The following is a 9359-nucleotide window of genomic DNA, read 5'->3' as shown; positions in this document are numbered from 1 at the left end:
TTCCAAGTATGTTAGTACTCTGTTTCTCACTGTGTATATATATTTTCTTTCAGAAATTTAAATTTTCTTTTAAGAAATTCTCCCACTACTTGGTAAATTGATAACACTCCTCTCTGTGCAGGAAACTGTGACTCTCAGGTTCTAATAAGCCATCATCAAACAAAAAGTCCTGATTCTTCTCATCCTTGGTGTCAATACCCAAATATTCTTGTTGTTTAGTCTCTAAGTCATGTCTGACTCTTTGCAACCCCATGGACTGTAACCCACCAGGCTCCTCTTTCCATAGAATTCTCTAGGCAAGAATATTGGAATGGGTTGCCATTTCCTCCTCCAGGGGATCTTCCTGACCCAGTGATCAAATTTGGGTCTCCTGCACTGTAGGTAAATTCTTTATCACTGAACCACTGGGGAAGCTCTTATACTCCAATAGGTTGAATTAATTTTACAGCAGGTCAGTAAAATACAATTGAATTAAAGTTGAACTCTTTCTAGAATCAGCATCAAACTATGGCTTATAGTCTCACATATAGGGCTTTTCATGGGAAGCTGTGAGACAAGTGGATCTCAATACCCACCACTCAGAAATTCAAATATTTATATAGTGGTCTTAACAAACTTCAAGCATGCACACTGTCCAGGTGGTCTCAACAGCAAGTTGCTCTCTCAAGGCCTCTTGTGACTTTGACAATATCTCTCACTGTAGGAATGCTGGACAGAATGTACATTCAAAAGACAAAGGAGAGGTTGAGGAGCACCCAGGTCCAGTTTGCCAGTCAACCAGATGTCACCTTCTTCAGATGACCTCCTCCCATGGTCCTAAATGAATCTGTCAAATTAATCCCTTTATGTGCATGAGTCCTAAGTTGCTTCAGTCCTGTCCGACTCTTTGTGACCTTCTGGACTGCAGCTCAACAGATTCCTTTGTCTATGGGACTCTGTAGGAAAGAACACTGAAGTGGATTGCTATGCTCTCTCCCAGGGGATCTTCCTGACCCAGGGACTGAACCGGCATCTCCTGCAGCTCAGCAGGCAGACTCTTTACTGCCGAGTCACTAGAGAAGCCTGAATCCATTTATACACAATGTCATATCCATTCCAGAAAGAGTTGAATGCAGTTAATATCTTGAAAAAATTGTATGAGATGGCCGAGCTACTGAGATACCCTATGAGTAGTCAAGTAAAGTATCTTGTGTCCCTTTAGAGGTGAAAGCAAACTCCCTCTGAGAGGCAGTCAAAATAGGCACTGAACAGAGTATATTAGCTAAATCTATGGCTGCAAACGACGAGTTGACTCACTGGAAAAGACTCTGATGCTGGGAAAGGTTGGGGGCAGGAGGAGAAGGGGACGACGGAGAATGAGATGGCTGGATGGCATCACCGACTCTGTGGTCATGAGTTTGAGTGTACTCCGGGAGTTGGTGATGGACAGGGAGGCCTGGCGTGCTGTGATTCATGGGGTCGCGGAGAGTTGGACACGACTGAGCGACTGAACTGAACTGAACTGATGGCTGCAAAACACTTGATACTTGCTAATGGAATGAAGTTGGTAATTTCATTGTTATTGCCTATGGAGCCTTCATAACTGGGGCTATGGCATTAAGGTTGTGATCATATGGTGTCATTCATTATTTTCATTTTATGGACCGGCCTAACTGGGTTGTAAAATGGAGAAATGTTTGGAGCTAATCCCCGCCCCCCCCCTTCCTGAATCAACTTGATCTGGAGAAAGGGGATGGATGAAGGTGGAAGACAAAGCAGGGACACAAACCAAGGGCCCCAGGGCATCGTTCGGCTCCTCACTGCCAGGTGGGTGGATGGGTGGGTGGATGGGTGGGTGGGGGATGAGTCCTTCGTCCCTATTCCCTGCAGATTGTTCCCTGGGACTGGGAAGACGGCCTCTGGACCAGCCTATACTCTCTGAGCCCAGACTGCCTGAGCAGAGGCAAAGCAATGGTCCTTCTGCCTTCCTGAGGAGGCCAGGACTGCTAGGGCCCCCATCATCCCCGACTACAGGAGGATACAGCTTATGGCCATTCTCTCCCAGATGATCCCCAGCCTGAAGCTGGGGCTGTGCAAGGCCAGCCCCCAGGAGGGGGTGTGCAAGGAGCCTGAGGGCAGACAGGTCTGCGCAGGCTCGCTGAGTCCTTGACACCGCAAGCTGCCCAGAGAGTCTGCTCCCCAGGGTCGGGCTGCGGAGGCTGGTGCAGATACAGAAGGAAGGGGAAGGCGAGAAGAAGAAGGAGCTTTCTGGCCCCAATTACTTAAAAAAAAAAAATTCCCCTTCTCTTTCAAATGGTTCTTGTATAATGAGTTTAAGTCTTAGAGGATCCCATTTTATTTTACACTGTGCCATTTCAACTGTTTTAACTGTGTGCTTTAAAAGCTGTCCGCAGTCAAATATCAAATATGGAGTCAGACTCCATGTTACAAGTCTCTTTTCACGAAACATAGCATACATGTGCAGCTGAGCAGTTCTATCAGCTGAATTCCTGCCAGTAAAATTTTTGGATAATGGCTTTCTTTCATTTTGTAATCTGTTAATGAATATTGTTGTTGTTGTTTAGTCCCTAAGTCATGTCTGACTCTTTTGCAACTTCATTTGCAACCTCATGGACTATAGCCCACCAGGCTCCTCTGTCCATGGGATTTCCCAGGCAAGAATACTGGAGTGGATGGCCATTTCCTTCTCCAGGGGATCTTCCCCACCCAAGGATTGAACCCTTATATCCTGCTTGGCAGGTGGATTCTTTACCACTGAGATTCCAAGGAAGCTTGTCAGTGAATATAAACATATATGAATACATATACACTGCATATATTCTTTTTATATTTACATATAAATATATAGAAATCTTAAAACTTCGTAATAAAGAAATCAACAGCACAAGTAAAATGTTAGAAAACAATTTGAACAGATAATTCATCAAAGAAGATATAGAGATGACAAATTACACCATGAAAAACTAAGTGTGAAATTACTGAGATTGATTAGGAAAATCAAAATTAAAAATGAAGTATCACTAGACACATTATAGTTGAAAAAAATCTAATAAAAACAAAACAACAAAAAAAAATAATGCACAGATAATATTTAATGCTGGTGATGATTTAGAACAAGTGAACTTCTGTGCATTTCTCGTAGGAATGGAAAATTGAGACAGTTTCTCTGAAGGTTAGTAGTTTATTATAAAGTTAATTGCACACTTACAAAATACATTTATCCAGAAGTCCCACTTTATAGAAAAATGGAAACTTGTATTTACACAAAAATCTATTACCAAACATTCAGGGCAGCTATAACAGTGAAATTCTGGAAACAGCAACGTGTTCTTCACCCAAGGAATGAGTAAACAAACTCTGGTATATTACATAGTGTGAGACACTACAGAGAAATATAAATAAACAAACTATATTGATGCAGGCAGCAATATGCTAAATGCTCTATGCAAAGTGAAAATTCAGACTTAAAAGGCTTTATGATTCCATTTATATGACATTTTCAAAAAGGCATATGGACAGAGGACTGGTCAGTTCAGTTCAGTTCAGTTCAGTCGCTCAGTTGTGTCCGACTCTCTGTGACCCCATGCTGGTAGCAAATTGGTGGGGTATTAACTAGAGAAACAAAAAATGAGAATTTTGGAGATTCATCAAGCTGTTATGTATTTTGACCATGTTTTTGGTAACATAACTCTGGATTTGTCAGACTTCTCAAAAAGTTTACAACAGAAAAGTGCATTTTAATTTGCATGCAAATTTAAAATATTATAGAATATGTTTTTAAATGCTATCAATTAATGAAAACATCTCTGTAGTATTATACATGGCCATTCCCCTGAACCTTTTATCCTCATTTAACAATCAATTACCTTTGACAACTAGACTGCCATGGTCAGCCTATGGGTTGAGAAGTAATCTCAGTTAGATGCTGGCAGGAGGTCTTTGTCGTTCCTGAGTCACTGTTTTGTCACAGACACTCTCATATACCTAATTGATACAGTTTGCAGACAGGGACACACAGAGGATGACAGTTAAATTTAATGTTAAAACAAAACATGTTTGTATGTCACTGTTGTTTGAATGATACATGCACAATACTGTTAAAATTGTTGTATATTTCAAATACCAGAAAGTGATACTTTCCAGACTAGAGAACAACCCATTCTTCCTGAAAGGCTATTTATAAATATTTAACTATTTAATCTTAATGATAAAATTTTAGTCTTAGGAACTTATTATCATGATTGGTTGAACATTCAAAGGAAAGATAGATTGAAACATAACGATAGGTCAGTACCAATATAGGTATTGTTAATTAGAAGCAGAGCATATCAAGAAAAGGTGGCGAGAATACACAGAAGAACTAAACAAAAAAGATCTTCATGACCCAGATAACCACGATGGTGTGATCACTCACCTAGAACCAGACATCCTGGAATGCGAAGTCAAATGGGCCTTAGGAAGCATCACTATTAACAAAGCTAGTGGAGGTGATGGAATTCCAGTTGAGCTATTTCAAATGCTAAAAGATGATGCTGTGAAAGTGCTGCACTCAATACGCCAGCAAATTTGGAAAACTCATCAGTGGCCACAGGACTGAAAAAGGTCAGCTTTCATTCCAATCCCAAAGAAAGGCAATGCCAAAGATTGTTCAAATTACCGTACAATTGCACTCATCTAACATGCTAGCAAAGTAATCGTCAACATTCTCCAAGCCAGGCTTCAGGAGTACATGAGCCATAAGCTTCCAGATGTTCAAAACTGGATTTAGAAAAGGCAGAGGAACCAGAGATAAAATTGGTAAAAGTTGGATCATTGAAAAAGCAAGAGAGTTCCAGAAAAAATCAACTTCTGCTTTATTGACTACACCAAAGCCTTTGACTGTGTAGATCAAAACACACTGTGGAACATTCTTAAAGAGATGGGAATACCAGACAACCTGACCTGCCTCCCGAGAAATTTATCCAGGACAAAAAGCAACAGTTAGACCTGGGCATGGAACAACAGACTGGTTCCAAATTGGGAAAGGGGCATGTCAAGCCTATATATTGTTACCATGCTTATTTAATTTATATGCGGAGTACATCATGAGAAATGCTGGGCTGGATGAAGCACAAGCTGGAATCAAGATTGCTGAGAGAAATATCAATAACTTCAGATACTCAGATGACACCACTCTTATGGCAGAAAGCAAAGAAAAACTGAAGGGCCTCTTGATGAAAATGAAAGAGGAGAGTGAAAAAGTTGGCTTAAAGCTTAACATTCAGAAAACTAAGATCATGGCATCCCATCCCATCACTTCATGGCAAATAGATGGGGAAACAATAGAAACAGTGACAGACTTTATTTTGAGGGGCTCCAAAATCACTACAGATGGTGACTGCAGCCATGAAATTAAAAGATGCTTGCTCCTTGGATGAAAAGCTATGACCAACCTAGACACCGTATTAAAAAGCAGAGACATTACTTTGCCAACAAAGTTCCTTCTAGTCAAGGCTATGGTTTTTCCAGTGGTCATGTATGGATGTGAAAGTTGGACTATAAAGAAAGCTGAGCCTCAAAGAATTGATGCTTTTGACCTGCGTTGTTGGAGAAGATTCTTGAGAGTCCCTTGGACTGCAAGGAGATCCAATCAGTGAATCCTAAAGGAAATCAGTCCTGAATATTCATTGGAAGAACTGATGCTGAAGGTGAAACTCCAATACTTTGGCCACCTGATGCTAAGAGCTGATTCATTTGAAAAGACCCTGATGCTGGGAAAGATTTAAGGCAGGAGGAGACAAGGATGATAGAGGATGAGATGGTTGGATGGCATCACTGACTTGATGGACCTGAGTTTGAATAAGCTCTGGAGGTTGGTGATGGACAGAGGAGTCTGGCGTGCTGCAGTCCATGGGGTCACAAAGAGTTGGACACAACTGAGTGACTGAACTGAATTGAACTGAATCATAAGCTGTGTAAATAGTTCTCCTGGCTTTGGTTTTATCATGATTTCAAATAATGATGATGCGGTCATATTCTTTGTGAGCCAAATTGTAAATAAAATCTGCAAAGCCTGAATGTTCAACAACGTTTTTTAATGTTAAAATCATATAGGAGTAGCAACAAACTGGATGACAAAATGAAACTTTTTTTTAAATAGTAGATATTTGTGCAAAAATGCTGTCAAATATCTAGCTATAGGATTTTTAATTATGAAATCCACACTTACAGAAGCATGCAATTTTTTTTCTTTACAATAAAACCTCTTTAACTGCTCTCGCATTGATACCATGAGTATATTAAATTCTTGCAAAGTACTAATGAGATGTGTCTGTAGTTACAGTTGATTCTATTCACAGAAGTTCATATAGCAGATGAAGTTGTGTTGAATACATACACAGCAGAGGAAAGCACTGTTTAAACACTGAAGTGCTCAGTCATAACACACAAATTAAAATGCCAAAACCTGCATTTCTGAGAAACATTTCCTACCACAAAAGAGCTTCTGCAACAGCTGAAAAGCTACTAAAAAGGTACTATCTATCACCACCAAACACTGTGAAACATGAATGTGTATTTTCTTCTTTAGAATCATATTCAGGCCTGTGTGACAAAACACGTTTATTCATTTCACACAGCAACACTTCTGGTGGGATGATATGGCTAGCCATGTGCTTATAATAAGCTTCATACTCATTTTAATTTTGTTCTTTAGAAGAACGAAAGGAAAAAATAGTAGCTAAATGACTTGCTCTACATCTGGTAAAGAGAAGATTAAAAACCAGTGATCGAACTCCTGGGACAGCAGTGTTGCAAAATTTTGTAAAAATTTCTTTACTAAGTAATACATATATATGGAATCTAAAAAAATGATACTGATGAACCTATTTGTAGGAAAGGAATGGATACACAGATGTAGGGAATGGACTTACATGTGGGGAGAGAGAGTGTGAGATGAATGGAGAAAGCAACATCAGCATACATACACAATCAGGCGTGAGATGGCTGGCTGGTGGGAAGCTGCTGTGCAGCACAGGGAGCCCAGCCTCAGGTGATGACCCGGAGGGATGGGCGGGGCGGGGAGGGAGGAGACTGAAGGCTGGAGGAGAAGGGGATGACAGAGGAGATGGCTGGATGGCATCATGGACTCAATGGACATGAGTTTGAGCAAACTCCAGGAATTGGTGATGGACAGGGAGGCCTGGCGTGCTGAGGTCCATGGGGTTGCAAAGAGTCAGACATGACTGAGCAACTGAACTGAACTGAAAAATATAGTATAAAAAGAAATGGTTAACTTCTAAACTGGGAAATGTAGACATCTTTAAAAATTTCTCTGATAACCCTGTGGCCAGCATTTAAAGCATTTTAAAATAAACTCATCACATTACTCTTTTTCAATAATAATTTTCTCAATGCTGCAATCACATCCTTGATTGAACATTGGAGTCACCATGGTGTAGAACAGAGAGAGCAGTCTGTCAGTTCCTGCAGAATGTCTGGATTTGGGCCTTAAGTAGGTAATAGCAGCAGATCCAAAGGATAAAAGCACAACCAACAGGTGAGGATAGCATGTGGAGAAGGCTTTGGCTCTTCCTCTGGCTGTTGGAAACCTCAGAATGGTGGAAATGATTTTGCTGCAAGAGGCAAGGATCAGCATAAAACGTACAGTAACAAACAACAGAGCTCCTGCATAGACTGAGAGCTCGTGTGCAAAAGTGTCCCCACAGGCCAGCGTCAGAATGGGGGAAATGTCACAGAAGAAGAGGTGAATCTCCTTCGAATGACAGAGACGCAGAGAGAAGATCCGGCACGTTTGCCCTGTCTACACTGGGATTCCACTGACCCAGGAGCCCACAGCCAGCTGGAGGCACACCTTTGGGGTCATGACCAGGGGATAGTGCAGAGGATCACAGATGGCCACGCAGCGGTCACAAGCCATCACCGCCAGGAGGAGGCATTCAGTGTCTCTGAGGAGTAGAAAGAAATACATTTGGGCAGCACAGTCCAGCACAGAAATGCTTCTGCCCTTAGTCCAAAGGTTCCAGAGTCCTAGGGAGAGTGAAGAACACGTAACAGATTTCCAAGCAGGAAAAGTTTGCCAAGAAAAAATACATGGGTTTGTGCAGTGCTGGGTCAAGCCTGCTGCTGCTGCTGCTAAGTCACTTCAGTCATGTCCAACTCTGTGCGACCCCATAGATAGAAGCCCACCAGGCTCCCCCGTCCCTGGGATTCTTCAGGCAAGAACACTGGAGTGGGTTGCCATTTCCTTCTCCAATGCATGAAAGTGAAAAGTGAAAGTGAAGTCGCTCAGTAGTGTCCGACTCTCAGCGACCCCATGGCCTGCAGCCTACCAGGCTCTTCCGTCAATGGGATTTTCTAGGCAAGAGTACTGGAGTGGGTTGCCATTGTCTTCTCCATGGATCAAGCCTAGTTAGCCTAGTTGGTATTAATATGAGACTATTTCCAGTTAAGATAATGATGTAAATGATGGAGAACACCCCAAAGAATAGCCCTTAAAGGTTTGGAAGGTCAGAAAACGTCAGGAGTACAAATTCCATCACTTTGGATATGTTGTCTCTTGCTTCCATATCTTAATATTTCATCTGTGGGAATGATCCAATCAGAGGTAGTGTAATTTCATTTTTATTAGCTCTTGTTTTCTTATTTATAAAACAGGATGTTACAACTTTCTATTTTTCAATTTCCTATAAAAACCAAACCTATAACACCAGGTGCTTTAAATGTGTGATAAAGTGTGTTTTTCATCATTATTAAATCTATCTGTAAATTTAAAAAAAACTTTAATCTTTTTATTTCTGGTGTATAAAATATTTATTTAGTTCTGAAGACACGTGATTGTAATTTTGCTAATAGTCTGAACACTCAAAAATACAAATTCTGAATTTAAGTTACTTTGTGAAATAACTTGATATTTGCATTTGATGTGTTATTCTTTTCACCTCTCCATTCTGTTTTTCATTATCAATTCAAAATTAATTCTTTTGCTCTTTTAAATGTCTTCAGTTCAGCTCAGTCGTGTCAGTGAGTCAACTCGTCGCATGAGGTGGCCAAAGTATTGGAGTTTTGGCTTTAGCATCAGTCCTTCCAATGAACACCCAGGACTGATCTCCTTTAGAATGGACTGGTTGGATCTCCTTGCAGTCCAAGGGACTCTCCAGAGTCTTCTCCAGCACCACAATTCAAAAGCATCAATTCTTCGGCGATCAGCTTTCTTCACAGTCCAACTCTCACATCCATACATAACCATGCAATATAAAATAGTCTTAGGGATACATACAGTTAATTTTTTAAAATGAGATATTTTCTGTTGTATTTTCAATGTCTTTTTACCTTTGACATTCTGCATATTTAGCTGTTTT

General features: G+C 40.7%; 1 pseudogene; it reads right to left on the bottom strand.

Annotated features, from left to right (window-relative positions):
* Positions 1-2007: 2007 nt before the first annotated feature.
* Positions 2008-8582, bottom strand: LOC129538943 (olfactory receptor 10AG1-like; annotated as a pseudogene).
* Between the last annotated feature and the right edge of the window lie 777 nt (positions 8583-9359).

Source organism: Moschus berezovskii, chromosome 8, assembly GCF_049115385.1.
Source record: "Moschus berezovskii isolate FMDL1 chromosome 8, NW_MosBer_1.0, whole genome shotgun sequence".
NCBI lineage: Eukaryota > Metazoa > Chordata > Mammalia > Artiodactyla > Moschidae > Moschus > Moschus berezovskii.
Note: the sequence above shows the minus strand (reverse complement) of the source record. Positions and strands in the feature narration are given on the sequence as shown.